At 43.3% G+C, this 18,731-nt stretch overlaps 1 protein-coding gene, 1 long non-coding RNA gene and 1 pseudogene across 4 annotated transcripts in view; 1 reads left to right on the forward strand and 2 right to left on the reverse strand.

The window, feature by feature from the left end:
• Fgg (fibrinogen gamma chain) overlaps positions 1-18,731 on the reverse strand; it is a 146,242-nt gene that overhangs the window by 75,403 nt on the left and 52,108 nt on the right. The window lies entirely within an intron of this gene.
• LOC121142461 lies at positions 3,769-11,613 on the forward strand. Its single transcript, XR_005879504.1, has 4 exons — positions 3,769-3,947; positions 4,083-4,166; positions 5,984-9,531; positions 11,089-11,613. It is a non-coding gene; the product is annotated as an uncharacterized LOC121142461 (long non-coding RNA).
• On the reverse strand, positions 10,400-11,164 carry LOC101824243 (annotated as a pseudogene).

The following is an 18,731-nucleotide window of genomic DNA, read 5'->3' on the forward strand; positions in this document are numbered from 1 at the left end:
AAGCTTTCCCATGTGACTCTGAACATTTCTCAGTGCGTTAGCTTCAATTAACAAAGCAGTAGGCGGGTGCGGCTCAGTTGCTAATGTGCTAGCATACATGGAATTGTTCCTAGCATCATATAAACTGGACACGGTGACACATGCCTGTCATCTCAGCACTGGGGAGCTACAGGCAAGAGGGTCGGAAGTGCAAGGTCATCCTTAGGTACATGAAAAATTCACGGGCAATCTTCACTACATGGGACTCCATCTCAAAACAAAACAAATACAGAGCAGAAAACTCAGAGAAAAAATAACTGAGAAAAACTCAGGGTGCCTAGGGCCATGCAATTCAGGAATGACTACAGACTTGTGGTTGGAGGCTATACAGCAGATAGAATGTAGAGCCATTTTTGAGGTGGCAGGCAGGCCTGGAAAGAGAAATGTGTCCATAGAACAAGCTGAGATGTATTGTTCTTCATTCTGTGCTTCTAATATTTTAAAACAGTCCTGCATGCGCATGGCAAAGAACTCAAACAATACAGCCAAAGATCAAATGAGAATGAAGGAAGCTGCCCGTAGCAGGTCTCAGTCTCCTGTCCTCCTCCAGATGGGGTCCACTTTCTCATGCATCCTCCTAGCTACCCTTTGTACAGAAACAAACCTTTAGATACAGCGCTTCCTTTTCATAGTAAAAGTAGCCTTCATAGAATGCCTTCACTTTTCCAGATGACGTGGGGTGCATTCAGGGTGGTATGCCCATAGCCAATGCCTTCACTTTTCACCCAGGACATGTAAATCCTAGTGTTCTACACCTGCCTTTATTCCTAAAGAGATTATGGATGGCACTCCTTCAGTCGTTCCTCCAGATGCATTAAGTGTGTATCTGCCAGGCCCTTGCTGATGGACACTCAGAACTGGTAGGTAGTGTGACGGGGTGTGTGTGTGTGCTCCCTCAGAACATTCCCTATGGTGTGCGTGGCTTTCTCTTGAGATAAGGTCTTGCTATATATGTAGGCAAGGTTAGGCTGGCTTTGTCTCTCACATAGTTGGGACTTGACGTAAATGCACTTGGCTTACTGTGTACACTTTCACTGAACTTATAGTTTGCACATATATGTAGTTTACACTTTCAACAGGAAAAAAATCCTCACATTTAAAGGGCATATTAATTTCTTCCTTGATTCTGTAACAAAAAACCCTGACAAAAACAAATTTTGTTTTTTGAGACAGGGTTTCTCTGTATTGCTTTGGAGCCTGTCCTGGAACTCGCTCTGTAGACCAGGCTGGCCTCAGACTCACAGAGATCTGTCTGCCTCTGCCTCCCATGTGCTGGGATTAAAGGCGAGCGCTACCAATGCTCAGCTCTGACAAAAACGTCTTAAGGAAGAAGAAAAGTTATTTTGGCTTACAGTTCCGGAAGGACAGAGTCCACCCTGGCAGGAAAGGCATTGGAGCAGTCAGGGAAGGCACGCGGGCAAGAGCAGGAAGCTGCCTGGTCACGGTGTACCCACGCTCAGGAAGTACCGAGAAAGCAGTGAGTTGGGCTCATCTGTCTATAAAACCCCAAGTCCCATCCACAGGAATGTACTTCTTCCAGTGGGGCTCCCCCTCTTAAAGGTTCTATAACTTCCCAAACAGCGCCACCAGCCGGGGACCAAACTGTCAAACACAGGAGCCTGTGGGGGGCATTTCACGTTCAAAACGTAACAGAGGCTTGGGATGTCATCACATGATCCTTTGCTTGGCAGCGTTCTATGTATTTCTTTGTATTTAGGCTAACGCCAGTCCTGGTTTCCCATGGCCCTGCTTGGACAGGGCTCTGGACAGGGCTCTGGTCTCTTCTGTTCCGGCGCCACACTCCAGCCCTGCTGTTGACTGCTCTGCCAATGCCGGCTGTCTCATCGTGCAGCGAGAAGACACACGCCCCTTTGTTTATTTTCTACATGTTCCGCTTGCTCATTTTCTTTATGCACTCTTCCTCATCAACCCCTTACCTCATCCCCAGCAACTTCTGTAGAGACAGCTCCAATCTCATTTATGCTCCCTTTAGCTGCTTTCGCAGAAGATGAACGCTATCCATTCGTCTGCATTTTGGCTGGCATCTCCCCCATTACCACTGTTAGTTAATAATAGCAGAAGCATTTTGCTGAGAATGTATAGACTTCAGTTCTAATCCACCATAATCACTGTGGTCTTGGTATACACAGGACATGTTCAAACATGCTCAGCCCAATAGGTTTCTTGTGCCACGCTTTTAAGGGTTTAACCGAGGGCCTTGTACTTCTGGGGGCCAGGACTCTACCAACGAGCTACACTATAGCCTGCTTGCTTGCCATTATGGGTTATGTGACATCATCTTTAATCCAGAATTTGGAGCTTGACTTGTTAGTTAATAAAAGTTTTTTTTGTAATTATAAACCTGCTAGAAGGTATATATGAGCAGCCAAAAACAAAATTATTTTTTCTCGTTTGTAGCTCAGGTGAGAGGTTTATATCTTAAGAGAAAACTAAGGTTTTGTGATTCCATTTCAGGCTTTGAAAGGAAACAAAGTTCTCTTCAAGAAGAGAACCCTCTGTGCACATAAAAAGACTTCCTATCTTGCTATACCACAACAGAAAGGCCCCTGGTGGTTAGAACAGGTGAGACAGTTGGCTCTCCCTTGAGACAGGTTTCTCTAAAACAAACAAACAAACAACCCACCAAAGCAAAACAAAAAACACAGGGGTGGTGAAACTCTTCTTTAATCCCAGCACTCACCACAGAGGAGGCAGAGGCACCTGCAAATCAGACCTTTTAAAAAACTTTTACTTTTTTAAAGATGTATTTGTTTGTGTATTTATTTATTATGTATAGAGTGTTCTGCCTGAATGTCAGAAGAGGGCACCAGATTTCATTATAGATGGTTGTGAGTAACTATGCAGTTGCTGGGAATTGAACTCAGGAACTCTGTAAACCAGGTATTTTAACAAGACTGAACCAAATGAATCTAACTAGATTCAGTAAATTTAATGAAAAACTATTTGTCTTCTTGGGCCTCAGCTTTTTTAGATGTGGTGATAATTTGCCCCTACTCTAGAATTCTTCACTGTTAAATCACTTCTGTCTTTACTTACTACTGTTATTAATCATGGACCGTGAGTTTTTTTTTTGTTTTTTTTTTGTTTTTGGTTTTTCGAGACAGGGTTTCTCTGTGGCTTTGGAGGCTGTCCTGGAACTAGCTCTTGTAGACCAGGCTGGCCTCGAACTCACAGAGATCCGCCTGCCTCTGCCTTCCAAGTGCTGGGATTAAAGGCGTGCGCCACCAACGCCCGGCTGGACCGTGAGTTTTAAATATGTTTCCTGAAAAGTTGAGCGATCCTATATGAAAATTCATTCCTCCCATTATTTTTGACCATCCTAGGGCTTCATAAGAGTTTACAAACTTTTGTAAGAGGGAAATTTGTGTGCGTGTTTGGTTTTCTTCAGCAGTAGTTGGAGGGTGTCCAGTAGTAACTTTCTGGCAATAAGCCCTTTGTGTACTGCTCCCTCAGCTTCCTGCAGGCTCTGGACCAATGGTCCAGTCCCCTGCCTCCCTTGTCCATTAGCTCCCCTGGGCTTTACAGGCAACTTTCCTGTGTATCTTGAACAGTAGCTTACCTGTATCTGAAAGCCTCAGGGACTTACTCATGTAAGAGACGGGTGAACTGAGGGCAAAGTCCGTAGGAGATAAGTGGCTTTCCTGGTATGTCTCATAATAGCACTTAATCACGTTTTGCAGCCACCGCTTTACAACAGGGAGACTTTGATTCACTGACGCAGGTATTTGTTCGATGTCACATAAATTCAAGGAAGTCGCTCACCTCCTCCAGGCATCTTCTATCGTAATCCAGCTTCACTGGACAATTCATTTTGCTCATGGAGAGTGAACAAAGTCCTTAGAATTTAGTGGAGTTTTCAAGCTGCTTCATGTTCTAGTTGAGATGAGGTAAGATATGCTATGCTTGATTTTCTGTATTTCAGTATGAACCGGTGTATGTGGGGGGGGGTGTCAGGGAATCCTCTTTATTTCCAAGACAGATAAGGCCTCAAAAGAGTCTCTGTTTGTTCTTTTACCTTCCAGGTCCTGAGCAAGGGGTTCCCATGCATTCCTTTTCCAAAACTGCCCTTGACAATGTCTCCTGTGGACTCCATTGTGCTTAAAGAGGTAGCCCACTAATGTCATCCTCTGCCCTGGGTCCTGACCACCACTTAGTGTCACTTCTTACTTCCTTCACTGGGCTTCTGAGGCACTGACTTTGTGTGGGTGTTTCCCACCTGATGCCTGATGCTCCTCCATCTCTTTGGATGGCTCTCCCTGTTTTCCTGACCTCATTAGAAGGAGTCAAGACAAGCATCTTGTTCCCTTCTTTTCTAGCTACACTTACTCCCTTGATGGCCCCATCTTGTCTTTGACTTTAAAAGCCACTAACATTCTAACATTCCAAATTCCTTTCCCTATCTCCTATGTCTGTCTTGGACCCTGTGCTCACATGCCTACTCTCTACTTCTGAAGGTTTTTTTGGCAAATATCTCAAATCTAACCTGAGCCCAACTGGCCCCACCTCCATGCCAATCATCTAGTCCCCCTCTTTTCAGTAGGGACAAAGCAGAACTGAAAGCCTTCATGCCACCCCTAGGCACCCTCTTAGTTTTGTGGCTTGTGTGTAGTCAGTCTGGGATAGCTGTACTGCTGTCTTCAAACTAAATTAAGTCTGGCCACATGTTGTCATTGTGTAATGACTAACCCTTATTATCAACTTGACGAGCTCTGGAATCAACTAAAAGGCATGCCTCTGGGTTGGTCAGTGAGGGTGCACTCAAGGATTAACTGAGGGATAAGGCCAGCCCCCAGGGTGGTCTGCATGCTCCAACAGCATCTAAAATGTAAACCGGTCCAAGGCAAAGGGAGCTGCTTGTCCACACCTGCTGCCTGCTGTTGGTGGTGTCAACCCCACAGCATGATTGCTGCCTGCTGTTGGTGGTGTCAACCCCACAGCATGATTGCTGCCTGCTGTTGGTGGTGTCAACCCCACAGCATGACTGCTGCCTGCTGTTGGTGGTGTCAACCCCACAGCATGACTGCTGCATTGCAGTTGCGTCCTTCCCTGACATCAGACTTCAGCTCAGTCTAACTTAGCCTGAGGACTGGGGCACCTCTAGAAATCTTTCAGGGTTTCAGCACCAGGGTGGGACTGCCGAGACCTTCAGCCTTGTGTATTGAACAGCTCAGTCTAACTTAGCCTGAGGACTGGGCCAGGCACCTCTAGAAATCTTTCAGGGTTTCAGCACCAGGGTGGGACTGCCGAGACCTTCAGCCTTGTGTATTGAACAGCTCAGTCTAACTTAGCCTGAAGACTGGGGCACCTCTAGAAATCTTTCAGGGTTTCAGCACCAGGGTGGGACTGCCGAGACCTTCAGCCTTGTGTATTGAACAGCTCAGTCTAACTTAGCCTGAAGACTGGGGCACCTCTAGAAATCTTTCAGGGTTTCAGCACCAGGGTGGGACTGCCGAGACCTTCAGCCTTGAGTATTGAACAGCTCAGTCTAACTTAGCCTGAAGACTGGGGCACCTCTAGAAATCTTTCAGGGTTTCAGCACCAGGGTGGGACTGCCGAGACCTTCAGCCTTGTGTATTGAACAGCATGGAGTCCTCAGCCTTCCTAGAACATAGGCCATCATTGGACTACCCAGACCCTATCAGTCCTGTCATTCTAGTAAATAAATTCCCTCTGTGCACACACATGTATGTAAATGCACACACACACACACACACGCACACACACGAGTCAGAGAGCCCTGACCAGTACAACTTGTCTCCCCTCTTTTCATTAGTGATGACTCAGAATTGAAAGCCTTCATGCCACCCCTTGACATTCTCTTAGTTTTGTGACCTGTGTGTAGTCCATCTGAGATTCTATTATTACTAATCTTCTGTCCTGTGTGTAGTCCATCTGAGATACTATTACTCATCTTTTGTTTCAGCTGCCTTCACCTGTGGTGGTAACTGCCACAGTGGCCTGCCTGTCTCTGTGACTACCCCCACACTACCATCTACTCTCAGAAGAGTGACTCTTCAATCATGGAAGCAGCCGATGCCATTCGGTTCTTCAAAACCCTCCACCTACGGCAAAAGCCAAAGTTCTTCAAATGGCCAGGCAGGCCATGGTGCCCTCACTAACTGCGGGTCTTGCTTTAAGGCCCTACTTCATAGTGTCTAATGTCTTCCAGTACCTCAGGTCCCCTTTGCGGTCCACCTGATCTACTCAACTTCCTGTCTTCTTTAACCTGCCTGCCCATACATACTCCACTCTCACAGACAATCCTGAGGGCAGGAAGCTCCGTTGCAGCTTATTGACGTCCCCTTGGCACTGAAGGAATTCCTGATGTACAACAGGCCCTCGGCGTGTCTCTAAAATGAATGCACAGTTAAAAACTCTGTCATTTCTGGGCTCCTGAGGTGGGGGTGAACCCACCCTACCCTTGAGAACTGGAAATGTAGCAATGCAAGAACTGTAGGATGTAGGCTGACCAGGCAGCAAACACAGAGTGGCCTGGCAGAGGAAGGAACAAGAGTTGCCCCTGTGATCACAAGTCTACGAAACACCCTCCACTTACAATTTTATTATCCTTGATAGGTAAAATAGAAACTAAGATAATTTGTACTAACATTATAAATAATGATTTCTCTCTCTTGTCTCATCTTGTCTTGTCTCCTTTTCTCTATGTCCAGATAGCCTGGAATTGTCTGTCTATGCCAGGATGGCCTCCGACTGAATTACCCGCCAGCCTCTGCCTCCAAAGTGCTGGGGCAAAGGTGTGTGCCAGAGAGTCTTCTCTGCTCACTGCAGGCCTCAGAGAGAGAAACAACACAGCTCACACGTGCCCCGTTCACTTGTCTCAGTCACAACCCCTCGCTCACTGCCAGAGCTAATTGCTAACCCAAGTCTGGTGTTCACTGTTCTTACAGTACCTTTTCTACACACGGATTCCTAAAACACAGTAGCATTCTATGGGTTTAAATGGTACAGAATGAAGTTTCTTTTTTTTTTTTTTTTTTTTTGCTTTCTTCACAGGTGCTACATGTACACACACACACACACACACACACACACACACACACGCACACAGGCATACACACCTGCCCCTTTCCATTTCTGTATAATATATCACTCACTTGTTCATTACCTTGTTATTAATTTTCAGTTTTCCTTCATTTGACAAGCCTGTCCAACAGAACTTTCTGAAATAATGTATATAGCTGCATTGGTACTCTAAAAGGACCATATTCACCAGGCAGATATGGCTACTGAGACCTTGAAGTGTACCTGAGAGACTAAAGGCTTGACAATGTAATTTATCTACTATTTTTTTTCAATTTTTATTTAAAGCTGTACTTCAAACCAAATCCTTCAAAACAGAAAAGCTGTTTCAAACAAATATGTGCAAATATCATAATACCAATATTTTAAAGATAACCTGCAGACTATTATAAAAAAGGCAACTACTATATAAAAGAATCATATGGCAAATCGCTTTTTATAAAATCTTTTATAAATAAACTTGTCTAGTGATAGAAGATAAAAATTAAATCTACCCTAAAAATAAGTAAATTGCTCAGAAGATGGATTGAGTGCTTTGGAATCATGTTGTTTCTTTGAAAACGAACTTTTAACTGGGCATTACAGTAACAAATACCACTTCATACCCACTCACTTATGCCTTCTGATCTCTGGGTATGGAAACCTTTTATGGGTGTCCCTTACTTTCGGGAGTCATCTTAGTAAACATTGGAGCTTGTTAAGTGTACTAGGTATAATAAACAGCAACAGTGCCAAATTCATTTAGTAGGTCTTTAAGGAACTTGGTGTCATCAATTGGGCAAAAAAAAAAAAAACCAAAAAAAAAAACAACTCTTAACTGATAAGGTTAATTGAGCAATGAATGGAAAAGTGCAGTACTGTCTCAGATGTGCCTGGAATGCATCTTGGGAGTACCTGTCAACTGCTGCGTTCTTGTTGCGCGAGTCTTTCTAGAATAAGGACTCAGGCATCAGTGAGAGAGGAAGAGAGGAGATGTCACAGGTAGACTGAAGACAGAATAGCTCCTGAAATGCTTTGATACCTGGTCCAGTTGGCTTTCTCAGTCTATTTACTAAAACCACAGGTGGGGCGGGCAAGCAATGTTTTACAGAAGTGTAAGTGGCAGTCAGCAGGCTGTTAAGGGAACAACCCAGTGTTTCAGTCATTTCTCCAGGTCATTCTGTTAGCAAGTGAAGTCATGCTTGGTAAACAGGCAGTTCAAGCAGTGCTTTAAGTGAATCAACAAATCAGTATCTAATAATTAGTGTTTTCTGCTGTATTCTATTTCATTCTCATAACAAACATATCGTGTCACATCGTTTATTATCTTGGATTAATAAATAACTGATCTGTACACATTTAAGACACTACTGCTCTTTACTTACCGTGATGAGAAACAGAAGTATAAGAAGTTAATTTTAGTACGTATGTCAGTGACCACAAATGTGCCGCTTAAAAGGCATGAGGAACTTACCCATACATGCAGACTGTAAGTGATCTGCATAGATGCTAGAGTAAATAAACAGAAAGGTAACTGAAAGCAAGACTCCAGCTTCCATGAAGTCACCATCTGTGATGGGAAAGATGTTGTGGTGCTGCAGCTGCTATGGGGTCGCTCATGCACCAGTAAGTAATCCCTACTCACAATCTGTAAGCCGAGGAACCTCACTGGTTTGCCAACCTGGGTTTCATTGGAATTGCTCCTTTGGTATATATTCGTGCCCTATCTTGGGTGAAGAGATGTTTATTCATAACTCCCTAAGTCAACATACCACGCCTGCATATTTTACTGTTGGCTGTTTTCATTGCCACCATATAATGGGGTCTTCTCTTTTTTCTCTTGCTTGTTCTTTCTCCTGCTGCCTTTGGGAAATTCACACTGTGGCTTACGTTGTTTGATCACTGTCTTTTTCTTAGTGGTCCTGAGTTCTTCAAGTTCTCTTAATTCTGTGTTACAAATTAATCCATCCTCATTCATGGTTTTGTTGGTTTCACTGGTGAGCAGGGTTGTTCAGTGTCAAACTTTCCCCATGATCTGCTTCGGATGTTTTCTGACATAAATCTTTACCTGCTTGTCAGCCATTTATTCTCATTTTAAGTCCTTAGTCTAACGTGAAACTCTGAAGCATATTTCCCATGATTGCTCACAGAGTGAAATAGTTACGTTTTCTTCGTTATCTGGCCATATAATATCAGAACAAGAGTTTGGATAACACTTAGTCAAGCCTGAATTCCTTTTTCATTTTAGCATTCACTTATTTATGTTGTGTGCATGCTGTGGGGGTGGCAGAGGTTTATGTTTATGTGTCATGACACTCACGCAGAAATGGCAAGAACAACTTGTGGGAACTGGTTCTCTCCTTCTACCATGAAGATTCTGGGGACCAAACTAAGGTCATCAGACTTAGCAGCAAGCACCTTTACCTGCTGAGTCTTTGAAGCAAATTCAAGGTGAGCACTATGCACATTGTGAAATTTAATTTGTGATTTTTAAAAATGTATTCATAATGAAAGTTATTATTTCCCTTGATTTAGGTCTCATGGTTATTTTAGCCTAACAAAATCTGTTAATGTTTTATTCTTTAAAGACAAGACATTGTGTCTGTATTAATACATCTGCAGTACCAATGTATTATGGTATGCTTATATAGCCATGACACCATACACTTGGTATTATGAATTCTATTCTAATAGTTCCATAAAGTATTGTGTATTGGTAAGAGCTTAATGAGAAGCCAATAATACATAGACTCTTGTAGCTCCCATCACCAATTTTTGTAAGGGAGTTAGTTAGATAGGCAAAATAAAACCAAAGAAAAAATAATCTATTTATTTTAGGAAACAAATAAAGCCTTCATGATTCTTTGGTGCAGTTCTGTGTTGGCAATCTGAATTTTATGGTTTTTTTTTCAAGAATCATCTGTCATAGAATGATGCTTTAAATCATACATTTGGGCACAGTAGATATTTGACATGAAAAGCATTTGTATCAGAGTGGTCATCAGAAAAATAGTAACATCTTACACATAATAACTAGAAAATATCTGTTTGATCACTTAGGTTAGAAATCCTGAGAATGTTACTCTCTGAACAGTTAGATCACTGAAGCCTGCATAGAAAGAATCCTTTAAAAAAAAGCTGGGTGGTGGTAGCACACGCCTTTAATCCCAGCACTCAGGAGGCAGAGGCTGGCGGATCTCTGTGAGTTCCAGGACAGCCTGATCTACAGAGTGAGTTCCAGGATAGCCATAGCTGTTACACAGAAAAACCCTGTCTTGAAAAACAAAACAAAACAACAACAAAAAAAAAAACTTTAAAAAATGCTCTGAGGTACAAATCACCTACGCATTCAACATGTGTCCTCTACATTTTACAAAGATGTAAACAGATCAAACGATTGATTATAGGTCATTGGCTCTTAAGAGGGTCTCAGTCGGGCTCAAGGACGCACTGTCCCCCGATTTCCCTTAGGTTGGGGCTCTCCATTGTAGCTGCCACTCGCTCTTTGTCATTTATCTGCTTGTGGATGTCTTCTGTCGAGTGAGTTCCTTCAGATATGTAGATTTCCAATGAACTCATGACTATCACTCTCCACTCCTTCACTTTGGTTGAAATTTACACATGACTCATTATTCTGAAATAGCCACAGCCTGGGTGTAGTGGCAGATGACTTACCGGCACTTGAGAGACAGCAGCAGGTGGATCTCTGTGAGTCTGAAGTCAGCCTGGTCTACACAGTGAGTTCCAGGACAGCTAGAGCTACATAGTGTTTAAAAGGCAGACACCGCTGAAGTTTTACTCTTAGGCACAGTCCAATAAGAGTTGCCAAAGAGCAATGAGGTATTGTTGGTGTGAACTTGATAATAACCTAATAGTCTTCTTCCTTTATTTCTTGAACCTCCACACATCACTCCGTTACCACTTCCAATTCTTCTGGGTCCCAGATAGTTCTAATCAAATCATAAACCTCTAGCGTTTTCTCTTCCATGATCTGGGGCTGCCGGGCAGCTCCCTGCTCAGAAAAGCCTGAGAGCCATAGGACCCTCCTCAGCGTCCAGGAGAGCAGCCCGGACACTCGCTCCATCCTCACTCTCCGTCATCCCTGGAGACTGTCCCAACCGAGCCACCGTCTTTCTGCAGCCGGCCTCAGGAGTTATCAACTTTCTGGTCTTCAAATAAACCTAGACATGTGTAAAGGCTTAGGGGAGCAGAGGATAGGCTGGACTCAAAACAGTAACGCAAAGGACCTTGAATTTTATGTTTTGAAAAGTGTGCTTATAAGAAACCTGAGGACTTTCTGACTGAGATCAGGAACAAGGCAAGGGGGTCCCTTGTCACCACTCATTCTCTATATCATGCTGAAAGTTCTAAATAATATAATATGGCAAGAAAGGGAAATGAAAAATATAGGGAAACAATAAGTAAAAATAAGTAAAACTGTAATCATTGACAAGTAATATAATTATCTATGTGAAAAAATCTGATGGAATCAACAAATAACATTTATTTGACCTAATAAATGATGATGACAAAGTCTCGGTGTATAAGTTTAATTTACAAATAAGTGGGGGGAGAGAGGGAGGTCAGTACAGAAGGAGAGGAAGGGGAAGAGGGTAAAGGACAGTAAGGACATCTGAAAAATAGTAAGAATCATATTTATTTAATTGAAATGACATACAACACACACACACACACACACACACGTGCACACAGAGAGCCCAAGCTCAAGCTTGCAATAAAGGCTCTTCATTTTTGCATATGAACTTGAACTCCTGGTGGTCTCTGGGGGGGGCTCATGACATGGTGATAACAAAACTAACAGAAACCCCACTGAGTTTCTCTTCTGAGTTGTGAGTCAGAGGAATCCAAGAGATCATGCAAACAATACAGGCTATTGCTATTGCTCTTGGTTGCTTCTCAGAGGCTGAAAGCAAGTCCCTATTGCTGAAGACTATGCACTTTAGACACAGACCCCACTGCACCTGAGCCGGATCTGACATTAAAGCCTCCACTCTTAGGACTAGCTTTCATAGTACCAGAAGGTGTTATGTGAGCTTCTAAGGGAGAGAAGCAACCAACACTTCTACCCAGCTGTGATGCCTGGGAACCACAAGGATGGTGAGCCTGGCATGAAAGCCCTAAGCGGTGGTGGCACTTACAGCTTCGTAGTAACCAACAGCTCCAACTGGATGCAAGGCCTGCACCACAACAAGGAAATCACGGCTGGCATTGTAAAACCAGCAGACTACCTTTAGTTGATGGGATCATGGATCGTAGAGGAGAACCACAGCTGCCAGCCACTTCAATAAACTAGCATAATTCCTAACTGAATTGTAAATATTTATCTTCATGTCCATAGATAACTGTATCTCTTACCTCTCCTCACAGAAATTTCTCTTTGTGGTAGATGGAGACCATTACAGAAAAACTGGTTAAAATGCATTGTACAACTGATCATTGGGTGCCCTGTCCCAATTGGTACATCTACAACACATCTCTTGAACCTCAGTCTCAGGGAACACAGCAGAAGAGGGGCAAAAAGACTGAGAGTCAGAGGACCAGGGAATCTGCTGTGACATACTCATCTCCCAGAAATGACAGAGAAGATACTCCCATGATACCTCAACAATATGACTGCCTAAACAAGGCTGAAGTAGTACAAGACCAAAAGACACGCTAACATGGAAGGGAGAAATTGCGGGCCACCACTCATAGTTTAAAAACAAAAGGGCTATAGATGCATGCACACACGCATGCATGTATGCATACACAAAAGAAAGAGAAGAAAGAAGACCCTAATTTTGAGATGGAGCAAGGTGGCATCCATGGGAAGAATTGTATAGAGGAACGGGAAAGAGGAAAATAATGTAATTGTATTTTATTTTTAAATTTAAAATAATTATAAATAAAAGTGACCTGAAATCTTTGAAATACTTGACCTAACCTAGAGGACTTAAAAAGTATTTAAGTCCTTAAATGCTTAAATAGCTATTTTATGTTTAAATCCCTTTATAATAATAAAAAAACCTATTAAAACCCAATAAAAGAAACTAAACAATGTTGAAATGGTTCAATTTATGCTGCTCAGGTAGTCATGGGTATGGGGTCACCAATGGAATGTAGGTAAACTATGGGGGACATGCCCATAATGAAAACTGACTCTCCCTTTCCCATAAGTCACCAATCATCAATAGTTTAAAGGGCTTCTCTCATATGAAGAGCTATGAATGTGTCTCCCATAGGCCCCAGAAACAAGGAAGTAAGTAATAGGCTTTTTTTGTAGCTACTGCATGTCTGTATCTTGATGATTTTGAGAGATAGTGTCTTATTAAATATGGGAACGCCTCTGCTTCCCTATGTTTCTTAACACTTGGATGCACAATCCCTTAGTGAGACCTGGTGACTCAGTTCCTGCCTCTAGCATCTACGATGGCTGCTCCCATCTTTGCCAGATCACTTTGTAAAATGGATGAAGTCGAGATCTCGTGCAGAAGTCTGTTGGTCCATAACTTATATTGGCCAGAAGCACAGACAACATGCAAGTCCCCTGTGTATTAAGGTAAAGGCGGCACAGCTTAGGGCTGGAATACAGCTCAGTGGCAGAGTACTTGCTTAGCAAGGGTGAAGTCCTAGGTCCAGTTGCCAGTGCTGTGAACAAGAAGCAAACACAGGTGACATGGTTTTGTCTTGGTATCTATAAGCAAGAAAACGCCCGAGTTTTGAGCAGGCTAGACATAATGGAAAGGACACAGGACACCATATGTAGAGACGGATCGGCTTAAAGCTAAAATAGTTGTGACAATGCTGTCTACACAGTCAGCATTTATGACCTATGGTTTTCCCAGCACTTGAGCTAGGCATGGATCATATCAGAAGTTCATTGCAAGGGCCGTTTTAATCTGCTCATTTGCTGAGAGGGTAAATGTTGTAGGCGCTGACTTCATTAGGTTTTCTAACACATGGAAGGAAAAGTCCGGGTCTTACCGTCAAACAACCACATGAACTATGCAGTCATACAAATCGCTGTAAAGGACATGCTACAGCAGGTTGCCTGCTGCCGTGTGCTTTGACTATGCATCTGCACACGAGCCGGGTTCACCACACCCTGATACACGGAAGAAGCTGACAGCGCTCACTGCACAGAGGGCTCCATTGTGTAGACCCGGCCTCTGGGAATAGGTGTTCCCTAGCCCTGACTGAATTCTCAGAGGACTGGGAGGGCAAGCTGGAAATGCTTTTCTGGGGAGATGACTGAAGAAACAGCATTCGTCATCAATTCTCGAGAAACAAAGAGCCTCTGATTGCAGGCTAGCCCTGGGGGTGCATGCCTGTTAGTTCTTCCACTTTGCCAACCCCTGACTGATAGAGTTCATTTGCTTGTGACTGCCAGCTACCTGACCACCACTCTACCATCAGCAAGCAGAGACAAGGCCTCCTGAGAGGGCTTGCCCAGAAGGAGTTCAGAAGTGGGAGCAGGGGTCAGGCTTTTCTCACTCTAAGTGGAATGACAAAGCAGCCCTCCCATTAGTGAGCATGTGTGAGTGCGCATGCGTGTGTGTGTGTGTGTGTGTGTGCGCGCATATGCATGAGTGCACATGCATGTGTATGTGATGCACAGGGGCCAGAAGTCAATCTGGCTCCTCCTCAGACACCGTTGATGCTGAATATTTTCAAGACAGGGTTTCCCACTAGCCAGGAACTCACCATAGGCTAGTCTGGCTGACCAGCAAGTCCCATGAATCCACCTGTCCCCACCTTCCCAGAGCTGGTCTCACAAGCACGTAACACTAAGTCCAGCTTTTTAAAGAACTGTTGCTCCTGAGGTTAGAACTCATGTCCTCATGCTTGCCAGCAAGTGCTTTACACAATGAGCTAGCTCTACAACACACAAAGCAATATTCATGAAGGCTCAGAAAGCTTCAAAACCACAACGTCTAAGGGGGTTGTGCAGAACTCATCAGTTAGTGCTGGAATTTACAGTTCAGACTTCCTCATAAAACATTTTGTTTCTGTTTCCCAGATGAAAACAAAACAAAGCAAAAACATTTCTTCAGTTAACATCCACATAATAGAGAACATGTTGAATCTTATTTTTATTTTTTATATTTATTTATTATGCAAGGGTTTTGCCTGCATGCATGCAAGGCACTGCATGCATTGTTGGTGCCTGCAGAGGCTGGAGGACGCACTAGATTCCTGGAACTGGAGTTATGGGTGATAATATGATACCATGTGAGTTCTGGGACCCTAACCTGAGTCCTGTGCCAGAACAGAAAATAATTTTCACCACTGAGCTATCTCTCTAGCCTCCAAATCTTTTTAAAAAATAATTACCATGGTTATACTGGAGACATAGGGCTTACTAAGTTTACCAGGACACATAATGACTTGCATGATAAATTCACTTTGATTACTTGGTGTTTTCTATAAAATCAGTTTACTTATTCATCCTTCAAGGCATAAAAACAAGTGCACACTACTTTGTCGGGAAGAACAGATGTGGGGATTGGGCATGCTAGAGCCCAGGTGTGGCATACATGAATGAGCTGGTGCTGAGTACATCCTTCAGTGAGCAAAGTGATACTCATGAAGAAAACTGATGAGCCTTGAGGTCTTCTTGGCCAAGGAAAACATAAAGGTTTTTATTGCATAATCAAGGATAGGCTTAGGACAGTGAAATTCTAAGGTTTTAGCATGAATTAATAGGTGTGATCTTATCCAGGCTAAGGAGACATAACTCTCCAATGAAGAGCAGAATGGTACACAAAAGTAAATCACTGTGGAAAAATAGTCACAAATGGGATGTTTTCATTAAAAAAAAAAAAGCAAAGAGCTTTGGAAATCTGCCAGTTTCAAGAGACCCAAACAGACAAGCAACTCTGCTCTCATCTGTCATAATCTTCTGGTGTCAGATATGCTCCCAGCATTTTATATTTTCTAATTACCATGTTGTGAATGCTACTTAGAATGCCTCTAATATGGCTGAAGGGGCTCTATCATTGCAAGCATGGCAAATACAGGATGGAGCATGGCAAACACCGCAGACAGGTTTTTGCCCTTGTACCCCTTTACTCTTCCTTACTAAAACCATTACATTCCTGAAGCTAGCCCCCAAAGTCCGTTATTTGGCCAATGACTCATTCCTGAGACAAAACAACAAGGTCCAACAATCCAAATTCATTATTTGGCTAATATATCCAATGAGAATTTACCAACTCACCCTAGCAGACTTCCTTCCTCCCTTTCCCTTAAGCCCACTCCTGCAGAATGCCCTCTCCTGCTTTCCTTGCTTGCTTGCCGCTCTTTCTGCCTTTGAAGCATCCCTTCACCCTTCTTGCCCCTCTGGGGTAACAAATCCCCTTGAGCTGAGAATTTGGTGTCTAGGTATGTCCTGTACCAAATCTGGGGCATTGACTTCCCTTTCAATGATGGTAGTCTGTGTTATTACTTGGAGGTGAGGGTGGTATCATTTCCTCTGGTAACCTACATCTTCTTAATTATGACCTCTTTTCTCACTTATGTGAAGGAATTGGTCTTTTCTGTGATCTCTTAAATGTCCACAGTGCCAATTTTCCTTCCTAAGTTTCTCTTGGGACTGATTTGAATTTTCATTCCAATGTTACCACTCACTGTCTTTTTGGTGCAGTCTCTGTCAATGACTCATTTCTGTAAAATATCACGTGGGTTTATCATTGTGAGGCAACACAGCTCTCTGTCTCTCTCTCTCTCCTTCCCCACTCTGTGTATGTGTGAAATGTGTGAAGTGAATACTGACTATACAATTGCACTCAGATAATATGTCATGGTTAACCAGAGTAGGAACTGCGTTCTTGGAAGACTGGTGTTATCCAAATGATTGTAGTAGCTGAAATTCATGCTCTTTTCATCTGTGCAAAGGGAAGACTGCCTGTGCACCAAGCCACAGGAGACGGAAGCAGTTGGTCACATCACATAGAATCATACGAGTTCTATGGGTAGATTCCAAGTCATTAGGTTTGGGGACAAGCATCCATGTGTTTTAGCCTATGTTTAGTTTGCATATGCTTATGATATTTACTCCAAGGACTTTTTGTAATTCAGGGTTGTATTAGTTATATCTCTGTCACTTAAAGGAGAAGAGACTTACTTTGGCTCATAGCATCAGAGGCTTCAGCCCATGGCGGCCTAGCTGCACTGTTTCTGAACCTGTGGCAAGGCAGCACACCATGGTGGAAAGGACTGTGTGTTAGGTCAACAAAGGGAGAAGGGGATAAAGGAGCTATGGACTCCAAATGCCCTTCATAGCATGTTCTCATGATGTCATTTCCTCCCTGGTGCCACCACATCTGAAAACACCAAAGACTAGCAACCAAGCTTTAACATATGGGGCTTTGGGAGATGTCCAAAAGCTGGTTAGTTGTGGAGAACAAAAGACAAAATTCTAAACATCTTTGTGTCAGAAAGTCCATTTTTTATATTTTTTTCAAATTTTTTATTTGAAATATCTATCCCAGTTCCCTCTTCCTGCTGTGCTCCCATGCCCTCTACCAATCTCCCCATCCCACCCCATCTACTCCCCAGGGAGGGTGAGGCCTCCCATGAGGGATCATCAAAGTCTATCACATCATTTGGGGAAGGGCCTAGGCTCTCCCCCCTGTAACTAGGCTGAGAGAGTATCCCTCTATGTGGAATGGGCTCCCAAAGTCCATTCATACACTAGGGATAAATACTGATCCACTACCAGAGGCCCCATGGACTGCCCAGGCATCTTTACTGGCACCCACATTCAGGGGGCCTGGTTCTGTCCTATGCTGGTTCCCCAGCTGTCAGACTGGGGCCCGAGTTCCTACATGTTCAGGTCAGCTGTTTCTGTGGGCTTCCCCAGCATGGTCTTGACCCCTTTGCTCATCACTCCTCTCTCTCTACAACTGGATTCCAGGAATTCAGCTCAGTGTTTAGCTGTGGGTGTCTGCTTCTACTGGGTAAAGGCTCTAGGATGGCAATTAAGGTAGTCATCAATCTCATTATAGAGGTAAGGCATTTAAAGTAGCCTCTCCACTGTTGCTTAGACTCATATCTTATAGGATTAATATTCACTTACTGTATGAATTGGCCCTTTGCCAATTGTCTCACTCTTCTTTTCCTTGGTATAGGCTTTGTTTTCACCATCCTTTTGTTTCTTATTCATACATATGCACCTAATTTATACTGTGAGGGAAACCTCTTCAGCTTTCAAAATTCTTTTTTTCTCCACCAGATTTCCTTTCTCCTTGGAATAGCCTCTCTGACACTTTCTGCGTTTTAACTTTGGAGCATGATATTCAATAGTTCTTCACTGAAATCTCAAGAGTAAATGGGCTCTTTGAAACAGTGCTCCAAAGTAGACGATGAATACTACCATTTTAGTAAAAGTAATGGAGACAAGGGAAGTCCTGATGCTACTGTCGAGCGAATCTAGAGACTGATTTCAGAATCAGAGTGCCAGGATCTGAATTTTCATGAACAATGTCTCCATCTCATCTATCCCTGGCAAGCCCTTGGATTATGGCTGCGGGTGGTGATTGGCTCCTCTTTTACTAGTAGCTGCTGCCAGATTACGTAGCTGAGCTCAACTGATGAGTGAATCCTTCATTACTGATGATACAAGAGAAGAGTTTGCATTCTGGAAAAAA

The sequence above is a fragment of the Mesocricetus auratus genome, unplaced genomic scaffold, assembly GCF_017639785.1.
Source record: "Mesocricetus auratus isolate SY011 unplaced genomic scaffold, BCM_Maur_2.0 Super-Scaffold_100009, whole genome shotgun sequence".
Classification (NCBI taxonomy): Eukaryota; Metazoa; Chordata; class Mammalia; order Rodentia; family Cricetidae; genus Mesocricetus; species Mesocricetus auratus.